This window comes from Rhinoraja longicauda, chromosome 4, assembly GCF_053455715.1.
Source record: "Rhinoraja longicauda isolate Sanriku21f chromosome 4, sRhiLon1.1, whole genome shotgun sequence".
NCBI lineage: Eukaryota > Metazoa > Chordata > Chondrichthyes > Rajiformes > Arhynchobatidae > Rhinoraja > Rhinoraja longicauda.
In genome coordinates, this window is record NC_135956.1 from 39,083,377 (window position 1) to 39,097,022 (window position 13,646).

Consider the following 13,646-nt stretch of genomic DNA (forward strand, 5'->3'; position numbering starts at 1 on the left):
TGAGATTTATCCTGGTGGCTCAGCTTTGAGCTTGAAAAGGCGGTGCTGCAGTCTGTGCTAATCCTGGTGAACAACTTATGAATTTAAGACCACACCGTGGAGCTGGTGGGCTCGGTGAAACCGACGGGATGGCTCTCCTGGGAGCTAATATGTGACAAATGGGTTGGACTGTACTCCTCCTGAGTCTCATGAGTATAGCGACAGTGCCCCCTCCCTTGAATGCCGCTCTGATCGCTATCACTGGGTGACGGGCCAGGAGAGGCCAATCCCCAGCATTACCTGTAATAGCTCTTCTCTCTTCTCTCCTGCTTCTTATCTCACCCTTTCCCTTTCTTCCCTCTGGCTAGAATGTCTGGGTTTTACCCAGAGGGAGTTGGCTTGCAAGGTTCAAGTGGCCAAACCAATATATTGCTAATTGGACACAGCTCTTCCCAGTAATGCTGGGGATTGGCCTCTCCTGGCCCGTCACCCAGTGATAGGGATCAGAGCGGCATTCAAGGGAGGGGGCGCTGTCACTATACTCATGGGACTCAGGAGGAGTCCAATCCAACCCATTTGTCACGATGAGAGCAATCCCATTGGTTTGAATCCCAATCTCTTTATTTCCCTATACCTCTTTAAATTATTCTTTCCAATGTATGGACTTCAAACCCCCATTTCGACATTAACCTACACTAAGAAGTAATTTATAGGGACTTCTTGACGTACCACCTTCGAGATGTAAATGGAAAATGAAGCACGCAAGGTAAACACACATAGTCTCCAAAAGAACATATACCCAAGGTCACAGGAGCAGTGAGGCAGTGGCATTAACTTCTGCACCGCTGGCCACTACCTGTCTAGAGCTTGGCACCCATGTAACCGAATAAATTGTACTGCAATTATGCCCAAGGACAGAAGGGAAATACTGGTTGAGAAACTTGGAAGAATGCAGATTTCAGTGAACTCTAAAGGAGATAACGGTCAGAGATGGGTGAAAATATGGGAGGACTTTATGGGAGCATTTAATTCCATTATGCCAAGAAGGATTGATCTCTTAACATGTCTTTGTACTTTGCATACAAGAATTAGAGTTCAATTCAGTATCAACTGAATGAAAACCACAAGGCCTTGATCTATCTCTGGAATTCCCCTATTTTATTTCTAACTAGATCTTTTAAAGGTCTCCCAGTCATTATACATAATTTTCCTATTGCCCACCTTTTTTCCTATTTCACCATGCCAAGTTGTAGGACGTTTTATCCCTTTTTCTCTACCTACAAAAAGCCTTTCACGGCATGAGACATGTTTTAGCCATATCTGGTACAAAAAAAATTGCTCTGTTGACGAAACTCAGACCCAAAACATTAACTTTGCTTCTCATTCCACAGGTGTTACTTAATTTGTTGGGTGCTTCCAGCTTTTTCTGTTTTCATTCATCTTACAAACACGTTGAGCACAATTCCTGACTCCATTCCACTCAAGCTTAGTTCAAGTCAAGTCAAGTCAAGTCAAATTTATTTGTCACATACACATACTCGATGTGCAGTGAAATGAAAGTGGCAATGCCTGCGGGTTGTGCACAAAAAGAATTACAGTTACAGCATATAAATAAAGTTAATAAGTTACTAAACATAGCACAAAAAGTGTCGACAAAAATTTAGTCTCTGGGGTTATCAAAGTTGACAGTCCTGATGGCCTGTGGGAAGAAGCTCCGTCTCATCCTCTCCGTTTTCACAGCGTGACAGCGGAGGCGTTTGCCTGACCGTAGCATCTGGAACAGTCCGTTACTGGGGTGGCAGGGGTCCCTCATGATCTTGCTTGCTCTGGATCTGCACCTCCTGATGTATAGGTCCTGCAGGGGGATGAGTGTAGTTCCCATGGTGCGTTCTGCCGAACGCACTACTCTCTGCAGGGCCATCCTGTCCTGGGCAGAGCTGTTCCCAAACCAGACTGTAATGTTGCCGGACAGGATGCTCTCTACAGCCCCAGAGTAGAAGCAATGAAGGATCTTCAGCGACACTCTGAATTTCCTCAGTTGTCTAAGGTGGTAAAGGCGCTGCTTAGCCTTACCCACCAGTGCGGCAATGTGCATTGCCCACGTCAGATCCTCTGCGATGCGGACTCCCAAGTATTTGAAACTGCTCACCCTATCCACAATAGACCCATTTATCTCCAGTGGCGTGTACGTCCTTGGATGTTTAGCCCTTCTGAAGTCCACAATCAGCTCCTTTGTTTTAGTGACATTCAAGAGGAGGCTATTGTCCTGACACCAGAGTGCCAGATCAGCCACCTCCTCCCGGTAGGCCTTCTCATCGTTGTTGGAGATCCGGCCCACCACCACAGTGTCATCAGCAAACTTGATGATGGAGTTTGAGCTGAACCTGGCCCTACAGTCATGTGTGTACAGGGAGTACAGTAGGGGGCTAAGGACGCAGCCCTGGGGGGATCCTATGTTCAGGGTGAGGGAGCTAGATGTGTGTTCCCCCATCCTGACCACTTGGGGCCTGGCAGTGAGAAAGTCCAGGACCCAGGCACACAGAGGGGTGCTAAGCCCCAGTTCCAGCAGCTTTTCAACCAGTCTGCTGGGGACTATTGTGTTGAATGCTGAACTAAAGTCAATGAACAGCATCCTCACATAGCCCCCCTGGCTGTCCAGATGAGAGAGAGCGGTGTGTAGAACCTGGGAGACCGCATCATCCGTGGACCTGTTCGGACGGTATGCGAACTGTAGTGGGTCCATGTTGCGAGGAAGGAGGGCGCAGATGTGCTTCTTGACTAGCCTCTCCAAGCATTTCATGACAACCGAGGTGAGGGCCACCGGTCGGTAGTCATTTAAACACGCTGGAGAGGCATTCTTTGGCACCGGTACAATGATGGATCTTTTAAAGCATGCAGGGACCACGGACTTTGCCAAGGAGAGGTTGAATATTGTGGTGAGCACTGGAGCAAGCTGAGTAGCACAAGACTTTAGTACTCGCCCAGATATACCATCTGGGCCTCCAGCTTTTCTCGTGTTCACACGCGTCAGAGCCCACCTCACCTCGTGCTCATCTTTGTAAAATTACTGAACTCGAATAACATGCTGCCAGAATAAGAGAAATACTTTCAGTGATATAGAGGCATAAGCTGGCCCTGCTCTTGTTCATCTAATGTGGGGGGTCATGTTAGTTGGCAATAATCCTTCAGTTCTTATGTCAAGATGAGAGGAAGAGAGAATAACATGTGAAACCACACTGCTGAAACTAGATATACTGTTGTTTTGACTACAAATAATAGACATCATCCATAAAGTGGCTGACATGTACAAATTTAGTGCTATATTTTGGCTGAAGCTTCTTGTTAAACAAAAGTATTATACATTTGTTTAAGAAAACTGACAATGCAGTACATGAGTATTAAATATTTAAGTGCAGCATTAATCACTGTCCTCTAGGCAATTATTGAAGAGAATAGATTGTACGTGCAACACTGAGGTTGATAAAATATTCCTGCCAGGTTGCAAAGTTCCCTGTTGAAATGTGCAAAATTACTCTCTGACAATCAAAAAGTAAACTAGAAAGAATTTATCAGGGTAAAACATTTGCTGATCTTCAGTTATCGAGTTGCAATGAGAATAAAACCTACTGTGTGGCTCTGCTGTAATGCGGTGCAGTAAATGTTGCAGCCACCCTCGAGCATTTTTAATCCAGTAATATAAAATACGTGAGTTCCTCCTTTTGGTGGGGCCAGATCATATGATTAATAATCCTCTTCTGACCCAGCGGTATTCATCAGAAAAAACCTGCATCAAATCTGTACACCAGTCACTGAAAGTTGGTGTGCAGGTACAGCAGGCAGTGAAGAAAGCTAATGGAATGTTGGCCTTCATAACAAGAGGAGTTCAGTATAGGAGTAAAGAGGTTCTTCTGCAGTTGTATGGAGCCCAGGTAAGACCACATCTGGAGTATTGTGTACAGTTTTGGTCTCCTAATTTGAGGAAGGACATCCTTGTAATTGAGGCAGTGCAGCGTAGGTTCACGAGATTAATCCCTGGGATGGCAGGACTGACATATGAGGAAAGATTGAAAAGACTAGGCTTGTATTCACTGGAGTTTAGAAGGATGAGAGGGGATCTTATAGAAACATAAAATTATAAAAGGACTGGACAAGCTAGATGCAGGAAAAATGTTCCCAATGTTAAGGATAGCGGAGTGAGGGGGTATGGGGAGAAGGCAGGAACGGGGTACTGATTGAGAGTGATCAGCCATGCACCTACTCCTACTCCTGCACCTATTGTCTATTGTCTATTGTCTATTGTTGGGTGAGTCCAGAACCAGGGGCCACAGTCTTAGAATAAAGGGGCGGCCATTTAAAACTGAGGTGAGAAAAAACCTTTTCACCCAGAGAGTTGTGAATTTGTGGAATTCTCTGCCACAGAGGGCAGTGGAAGCCAAATCACTGGATGGATTTTAGAGAGAGTTAGATAGAGCTCTAGGGGCTAGTGGAATCAAGGGATATGGGGAGAAGGTGGGCACGGGTTATTGATTGGGGACGATCAGTCATGATCTTAATGAATGGCTCGAAGGCCTGAATGGCCTCTTCCTGCACCTATTTTCTATGTTTCTATGATAATTCCCAGTCAATGTAGGAGTGCACAGAAAGACAGCATAACCTCGCACCTGACCTGGCACCTGAACAGCATAACCTGGCATCTGAATGCCAGTCAGATTTCCAGCTTTCATACGTTTAGCTTTTCAAATCTATTTGCTTGTTGCTTTGCATATTTGCATAATTGCTTCGCGATTGGCATTCCTAACATTGGAACCAGTATGTATGATTGCAAAAGAAGATTTCCTCATCATATTTTGTTTAGTTTATTGTCACATGTACAGAGGTATGGTGAAAAGCTTTGCGTGCTAACCAGAAAGACAACACATGATTACAATTATACCATCCACAGTGTGATTAGGAAATAGGGTAGCATAGTGGTAGAGTTGCTGCCTGACAGCGCCTGCAGCGCTGGAGACCCGGGTTCAATCCCGACTACGGGTGTGTCGGTACGGAGTTTGTACATTCTCCCCATGACCGCGTGGGTTTTCTCTGAGATCTATGTTTTTCTCCCACACTCCAAAGACGTAAAGTTTTGTAGGTAGTGTAAGAAAATAACTGCAAATGCTGGTACAAATCGAAGGTATTTATTCACAAAATGCTGGAGTAACTCAGCAGGTCAGGCAGCATCTCGGGAGAGAAGGAATGGGTGATGTTTCGGGTCGAGACTCTTCTTCAGACTGATTCTTCAAATTGTTCTAATTGTTCAAATTTGAATTCTTCAAATTGGCTTGGTATAAGTGTAAATTGGCCCTAGTATGTGTAGGATAGTGTTTCTGTGCTGTATCGCTAAATTAAACTAAACATGAATAACTTTTAATGCAAGAGTGCCTAAGAATGCCATCAGTCAATAGAAATATGTAATGAGTTCCCAATGTGTTATTGCAAATGCAATACTCGTATATATAGCTTTCCCTGAAGATAAAATAAATTTCAAAACAAACAGAAGCACCTGCTACACTTGTCAATTGAAGAAAAGAAGTGACAAGTATAGTTGAGGAATCATCCAAAGAGTTCAGGGTGAACGGCTGCAGCAAAGCAAATTTTCTTGCACTTTATCAATTCATGCAATACATAGAAACATAGAAAATTGGTCCAGTAGGCAGCCATTTAGCCCTTCGAGCTATTCAATATGATCATGGCTGATCATCTAAAATCAGTACCCTGTTCCTGCTTTTTCCCCCATATCCTTTGATTCCTTTAGCCCTAAGAGCTAAATCTAACTCTCTCTTGAAAACATCCAGTGAATTGGCCTCCACTGCCATCTGTGGCAGAGAATTCCACAGATTCACAATTCTCTGGCTGAAAATGTTTTTCCTCATCTCAGTCGTAAATGGCCTACCCCTTATTCTTAAACTGCGACCCCTGCTTCTGGATTCCCCCAACATCGTGAACATTTTTCCTGCATCCAGCCTGTTCAATCCCTTAAGAATTTTATATGTATTTATAAGATCCCCTCTCATCCTTATAAATTCCAGTGAATAAAAGCTCAGTCACTCCATTCTTTCATCATGTGTCAGTCCCGCCATCCCGGGAATTAACCTGGTGAACCTACGCTGCACTCCCTCAATAGCAAGAATGTCCTTCCTTAAATTGGGAGACCAAAACTGCACACAAACTGTACAAGGGCCCTGTACAACTGCAGTAGGACCTCCTTGCTCCTATACTCAAATCCTCTCACTATGAAGGCCAACATACCATTAGTTTTCTTCACTGCCTGCTGTACATGCATATTTACTTTCAGTGACTGATGTACAAGGACACCCAGGTCTCATTGCACCTCCCCTTTTCCTAATCTGACACCATTCAGATAATAATCTGCCTTCCTGTTCTTGCCACCAAAGTGGATAACCTCACATTTATCCACATTATACTGCATCTGCCCACTCACCCAACCTATCCAAGTCACCCTGCAGCCTCATAGCATCCTCCTCACAGCTCACATTGCCACCCAGCTTCATGTCATCCACAAACTTGAAGATGTTACATTTAATCCCCTCATCTAAATCATTAATATATATTATAAATAACTGGGGTCCCAGCACTGCGTGGTGGTGTAAAATTGGGTCGCTAGCTGCAAATGACAGCAATTTGAATCCATGATATTGTACATCTTTATCTGGAAAATCTTTCTTTTTCTGAATTTCTCCTTTTCTAGGTCAGAGATGAATTGGTTTTATTTTCCAAGTCCACTCTGATGTCAATATGATTCTGGCTGAGAGGGTTGGATTGTCTGAACATAGTTCCCTGTGACTATGTTTAACATAAAACATAGAATAATACAGTCAAGGAACAAGCTCTTCAGCCCACAGCGTCTGTGCCAAACATGAAGCAAAGTTAACCAAATATCCTCTGCCTGCACATTATCCATATCCCTCCATTCTTACAGATCCATGTGCCAGTCTAAAAGCCTCTTAAGTACAACTATATCATCTGCTGCCCCCACTACACCTGGCAGCGAGTTCCTGGCACCCACTTCATTCTGCCAAAAAAAAAACGCCCCACACATCTCCTTTAAACTGTCCCCACTGACTTAAAAGCTGTGCTCTCTAGTCTTTGACATTGGCGTGTGAGCAACGAGCATTCAAGTATCTTCTGATGCACGAGTAAAGCTGGAAAACTATCTTAATGAAGCATCCTGTCCTTTCATGCCTCCTTTGTTTCCTTGGGCTGGAAAGCTGGGGTTGTAGTTATTGAAGCAAGCATTCAAGGTTCAGAACTTCCTTTAGATATTCCACTTTGAGTTGATAGTTTAATCTGAGTAAACTGAAAGGGACAGGTTTGGTGATTTAAATATTTTAACTGGTCAGGCTGCTCCAGGGGTTGCATTCTTACCCTATTCACCTCAGGATGACTATCAGTCTCCCAACTCTTTTAAAAATTGTAAATTTATCTAACATTACTCCCTCTTCTGCTGTGGAAATGTTTGATATTGCTGGAAAATGCTGCAGGGGTTGTTTTGCTGAAATTCATTATAAAAATCTATGTTGCTGTCACTAGTGAGTGCTTTCAGGATTTGTTGGTTTTATTTCAGCAGCATAGAATGACTGAAATAGTCAGTAGTAAATAAAACGAACACCCTCAAATTATAGAAGATGTTATGATACCATGGCATAACAACATGTACGCTAACCATATATCAAACAGAACATAAAATTAGGTCAACGGATGTAAATGCAATTAAATACTTATACCACAGCACTTAACAAAATGAATTATTGAATACAACCAATGGAAACATGAAGAGCATTTTGCCTCTCACTCACTTTGAGTTAGGACAAAAATAATTTACAAGTGAAAGGGTTTCCATACATTGCAATGTCACAGTAACAAAAATGCACCAGCACTTAAAATATTATTGGAAAATATTATAAAATCCCATTTATGAACTTCAAGTCGGGTTACCTGTTCAATGGAAAGAGATCTGCTTATATTCTGTTCATGACACTGCACTGAGGTGTGACAATGCACAATGATATCATGATTAATTTTGAGTCAGTTGCTTTGTCCAATTCATTGGGGAAAAAGTCAAAGATGTACAGTGGAGAAACAAGCCATTTGACCTGTTATGTTTTATACTGCCTGATGTACTGATCTACACTAATTCAATTTATCTACATTACATCCACAATTTCCTACATCTTGTTAATTCAAATATTGTCAACACATTCTTTAAATGGTAAGAGAGTATCTATTTCCACCACCTCTTCAAGTAGACCATTCCAGACCCCAACCATCCTCAATGTGAATCCAAGACTCAGCAATGACAGAGTCAAACATCAGCACTTAAATAAGGAAATCAATAGGTAACACAATGATAATTACACACAGGTAAAAATACTTTATCATTATTGAACAAAAGACAACACAGTCTATGCCATCCTCAATGGTCAGTAGGCACTGTGACAATTATGTGCCCCCTCTCCTACATTTTCAATCACCTTCTTGGCAGTCTTTTCTGTCATTAATGGAGCTGGCACGGGGAGAGTTCTTTAAGTAATTATTTCTGGTAGTCAGTGTAATAATGAGCCAACAGCTGTAGGTTCTGCATAGAAATAGAAGCTCAAAATAGAAATGACTTAGCTCCGGTTTTAATTCACTAATATGCATGTTGATCTCCAAAGCACGATATATAACCAATTTTTCAGCCAAATTTTGCATATTTTCTCCAGAGATCCAGTGTATATTAATGGCGTAGATACCACATGATTTGTGCACCAAATGATGGTCAATGGCAGCGCAGTGGCACAGCGGTAGAGTTGCTGCCTGACAGCACTTACAGTGCCAGAGACCTGGGTTCGATCCTGACTATGCAGGTGCTGTCTGTACACAGTTTATATGTCCTCCCCATGACTGCATGGGTATTCTCCGAGATCTCCACAATCCAAAGACATACAGATTTGTAGGTTAATTGACTTGGTATAAATGTAAATTGTCCCGCGTGTGTGCAGTTTAATGTTAATGTGTGGGGATCACTGGTCGGCGCAGACCAGTGATCCCGGCAAAGGGCCCATTTCCACGCTGTATCTCTAAACTAAACCAAAAAACGAAACTATAATTTTTAGGGTTTGATGTAATCAGATGCAAGAGGGCATTTTGGAATTTGTGGAAATTAGATTTGAGATTTTACTGTTATCAATGGCCTTGAGTGGAGAAGTGCAAAGAACTAAAACAAAATGGCATCACAAACATAGCTATATGTTTTAATTACAGAACTGTGATTAGTGTTTTTCATCATCTATATCAATGATTTGGATGAGAATGTACATGGCAAGATTAGCACATTTGCAGATGATACAAAGGTTGGTGGTTTTGCAAAATAGTTCTCAAAAATTGTTGTCAAAAATTACAGCAGGATCTTGATCGGTTGGCCGGGTGGGCTGAGGAATGGTTGATGGAATTTAATACAGAGAAATGTGAGGTGTTGCATCTTGGAAAGTCTAACCTGGCCAGGACCTACACAGTGAATGGTAGGGCTCTGGGAAGTGTTGTAGAGCAGAGGGACCTAGGAGTGCAGGTACATAGTTCATTGAAGGTGGCAGCGCAGGTAGATGGGGTGGTCAAAAAGGCTTTTGGCATAGTGACCTTTATCAGTCAGAGTACTGAGTATAGAAGCTGGGAGGTCATGCTGCAGGTTATATAAGACGTGAGTGAGGCTGTATTTAGAGTATTGTGTTCTGTTCTGGGTACCATGTTATAGGAAAGATATTGTCAAGTTGGAAAGGGCGCAGAGAAAATTTACAAAGATGGTGCCAGGACTCGAGGGTCTGAGCTATAGGGAGAAGTTGAGTAGAATGGGACTCTATTCCTGGAGAATGAGGGGCGATCTTATAGAGGTGTATAAAATCATGAGAGGAATATATCGAGTAGACGCTGAGAGTCTCTTGCACAGAGTAGGGGAATAAAGAACCAGAGGGCACAGGCTGAAGGTGAAGGGGGAAAGATTTGATAAGAATCTGAGGGGTAACTTTATCACACAAAGGGTGGTGGGAGGATGGAAATAGATGGAATGAGCTGCAGTAGGAGGTAGTTGAGGCATGGACTATTAATGTTTAAGAAGCAATTAGGCAGGTACATGGATAGGACAGATTTAGAGGGGTATGGGCCAAATACGGGCAAGTGGGATTAGTGTAGATGGGACATGTTGATCGCTGTGGGCAAGTTGGGCTGAAGGGCATGTTTCCACATTGTATGACTCTATGACTCTATAAACTGTTGATATATTGATGATGCCATTATTATGCCTAGTACAGGGATACATGGAAATAACATAGGATGGATCCAAGGTATCACAAAAAGCTGGAGTAACTCAGCAGGTCAGGCAGCATCTCAGGAGAGAAGGAATGGGTGACGTTTCGGGTCGAGACCCTTCTTCAGACTGATGTCAGGGGAGGGAGCGGAACAAAGAAAGGATGTAGTTGGAGACAGGAAGACAGTGGGAGAACTGGGAAGGGAGAGGGGAAAGAGAGGGACAGAGGAGCTATCTAAAGTTAGAGAAATCAATGTTCATACCGCTGGGGTGTAAGCTCCCCAAGCGAAATATGAGGTGCAGTTCCTCCAATTTGAGGTGGGCCTCACTATGACAATGGAGGAGGCCTATGACAGAAAGGTCAGACTGGGAGTGGGAGAAGGAGTTGAAGTGCTCAGCCACTGGGAGATCAGGTTGGTTAAGGCGGACTGTGCGAAGGTGTTGAGCGAAACGATCGCCGAGCCTGCATTTGGTCTCGGCGATGTAGAGAAGATGACATCTGGAACAGCAGATACAATAGATGAGGTTGGAGGAGGTGCAGGTGAACCTCTGCCTCACCTGGAAAGACTGTTTGGGTCCTTGGATGGAGTCGAGGGGGGAAGTAAAGGGACAGGTGTTGCATCTCCTGCGGTTGCAGGGGAAAGTACCTGGGAAAAGGGTGGTTTGGGAAGGAAGGGACAAGTGGACTAGGAAGTTATGGAGGGAACGTTCTCTGCGGAAAGCAGAAAGGGGAGGAGATGGAAAGATGTGGCCAGTAGTGGGATCCCGTTGGAAGTGATGGAAATGTTGGAGGATAATTTGTTGTATACGCTGGCTGATGGGGTGGAAGCTGAGGACAAAGGGAACTCTATCCTTGTTATGAACTGGGAGCGGGACAAAGAAAGGATGTAGTTGGAGACAGGAAGACAGTGGGAGAACCTTTGTCATAGTGAGGCCCATCGCAAATTGGAGGAACAGCACTTCTTATTTCACTTAGGCAGCTTACACCCCATCGGTATGAACATTAATAATAATAATAATAATACATTTTATTTATATAGCGCTTTTCATATACTCAAAGACGCTTTACAGAGATTTTGAGAACATAGGGAAATGAATAAATAGATAAATAAGTAAATAAATAAATGAACAGAGAAAGGAGACAGAAGGTGAGGTGACCTTCAGTGGTTGAAGGCAGTACTGAACAGGTGAGACTTCAGCGATGTTTTGAATGTGGTGAGTGTGGGGGAGTCTCTAACGGTTTGGGGTAGTGAGTTCCATAGGGTGGGAGCAGCGATGGAGAAAGCCCTGTCCCCCCAGGATCTGAGTTTAGTCCGGATGTGGGGGGATAGGAGATTGGCAGCGGCAGAGCGGAGGGTGCAGGTGGGAGTGTGCCTGTGGAGGAGGTCGGTCAGGTAGGATGGGGCCAGGTTATGGAGGGCTTTGTAGGTTATGAGGAGGATTTTGTACTGGATTCTCTGGGGGATGGGGAGCCAGTGGAGTTTATAAAGGACGGGGGTGATATGGTCACGGATCGAGGTGTGTGTGAGTAGACGGGCAGCGGAGTTTTGAATGTATTGAAGTTTATTGATGATTTTTGAGGGTGCGCCATAGAGGAGGCTGTTGCAGTAGTCCAGACAGGAGGTGATGAAGGCGTGGATGAGGGTTTCTGCAGCTGTGGAGGAGAGGGATGGACGGAGACGGGCAATGTTTTTGAGGTGGAAGAAGGCTGTCTTTGTGATGTGTTTGATGTGTTTGTCGAAGGAGAGGGTTTGATCAAGGATGATTCCAAGATTCCGGATGTGAGGTGAGGTGGATACTGGGAGACCATCAATGTTGAGGATGAAGTTTTGGGTGGATTTGGTGAGCATTTTTGGACATTGATTTCTCTAACTTTAGATAGGTCCTCTGTCCCTCTCTTTCCCCTCCCCCTTCCCAGTTCTCCCACCGTCTTCTTGTCTCCAACTACAGCCTTTCTTTGTCCCGCCCCCTCCCCTGACATCAGTCTGAAGAAGAGTCTCAACCCGAAACGTCACCCATTCCTTCTCTCCTGAGATGCTGCCTTACCCACTAAGTTACTCCAGGTTTTTGTGATAACTTTGATTTGTACCAGCATTTGCAGTTATTTTCCTACACAACTAGGATGGATTCAAGATGCATTAGTTTTTTTTCTGGAGTTTTACAGTAGAATGGATTATGGAGATCAAATTTAATTTCAAGGATATAGGTTTTTCTCCCTTCATCGCATATATTGCATAGACTGAAGTCAAAATTACCATAATTGTGAGTTTTAGAGCCTTTTGAGAGTTGTTAAGTCACGGATGAAAATTTGGAAAGGATGGGATATTTTTACCTACAATTCCATTACAGAAGGGAAGAAGTCAATTTTACTCTCATTTCTAGCCTCAAAGGCATGTAAAGTTATTAAAAACTGTGCCAGCTCCAGCCACACCAGGAGATGATAAATTGTAAGTGTTGACAATAAATAATAACAAGATGCAAAATTGAGTCAAACATTGCACATTTCTCGTTTCTCTACTGGGATAAATATAATGCAACTGGATATCATGCAGAGTCACTGATGGGACAGATGTGCCTGAACATATTTGCATTGGGCGAAACAAGAGCGTAGTGCTACAGTATAATCCAAACAAATGAAGCAGAAGGGAACAGATAATGCCAGATCTCGTATTTGTCATTTTAAAATAGATTACTATGTGTCAGAAGCAGAACTTTTGACAACGAGTAGTTAAATCGAACAGACCAGGAAGTCATATATTTAAACCCTGGAGTAAAATTAATGATTTGCGTTTGAACAAGTCTGTGCTAGGGTATTCTAAATAGATTAAGGCCTATTAGCCTTGATAGGGAGAATTGCCTCATTTCACATTTATGGTAACTGTACTGTTTTGAGATTACTACATCTTCACTTCCTTACAAGGCTTTGAAAGTTTGGCATGCCCCCAACAACTTTACCAATTTCTACAGAAGCGACGTAGAAAGCATTTTATTGGGATGCATCTCAGCATGGTTTAGGAACAGCTCCATCCAAGACCGCAGGAAATTGCAGAGAATTGTGGACACAGCCCCAGAACATCACACATACCAACCTCCCTTCCATTGACTCCATTTATACCTCATGCTGCCTCGGCATAATTAAGGATGAGACACACCTTGGCCACTCCCTCTTCTCAACTCTCCCATTGTGCAAAAGGTATAGAAGTGTGACAATGCACACCTCGAGATTCAGGAACAATTTCTTCTCAGCTGTCATTAGGCAACTGGACCATTCTACCACAATTAGAGAACAGTCTGAACTAGTATCTACTTCTTTGGAGACCTTTGGACT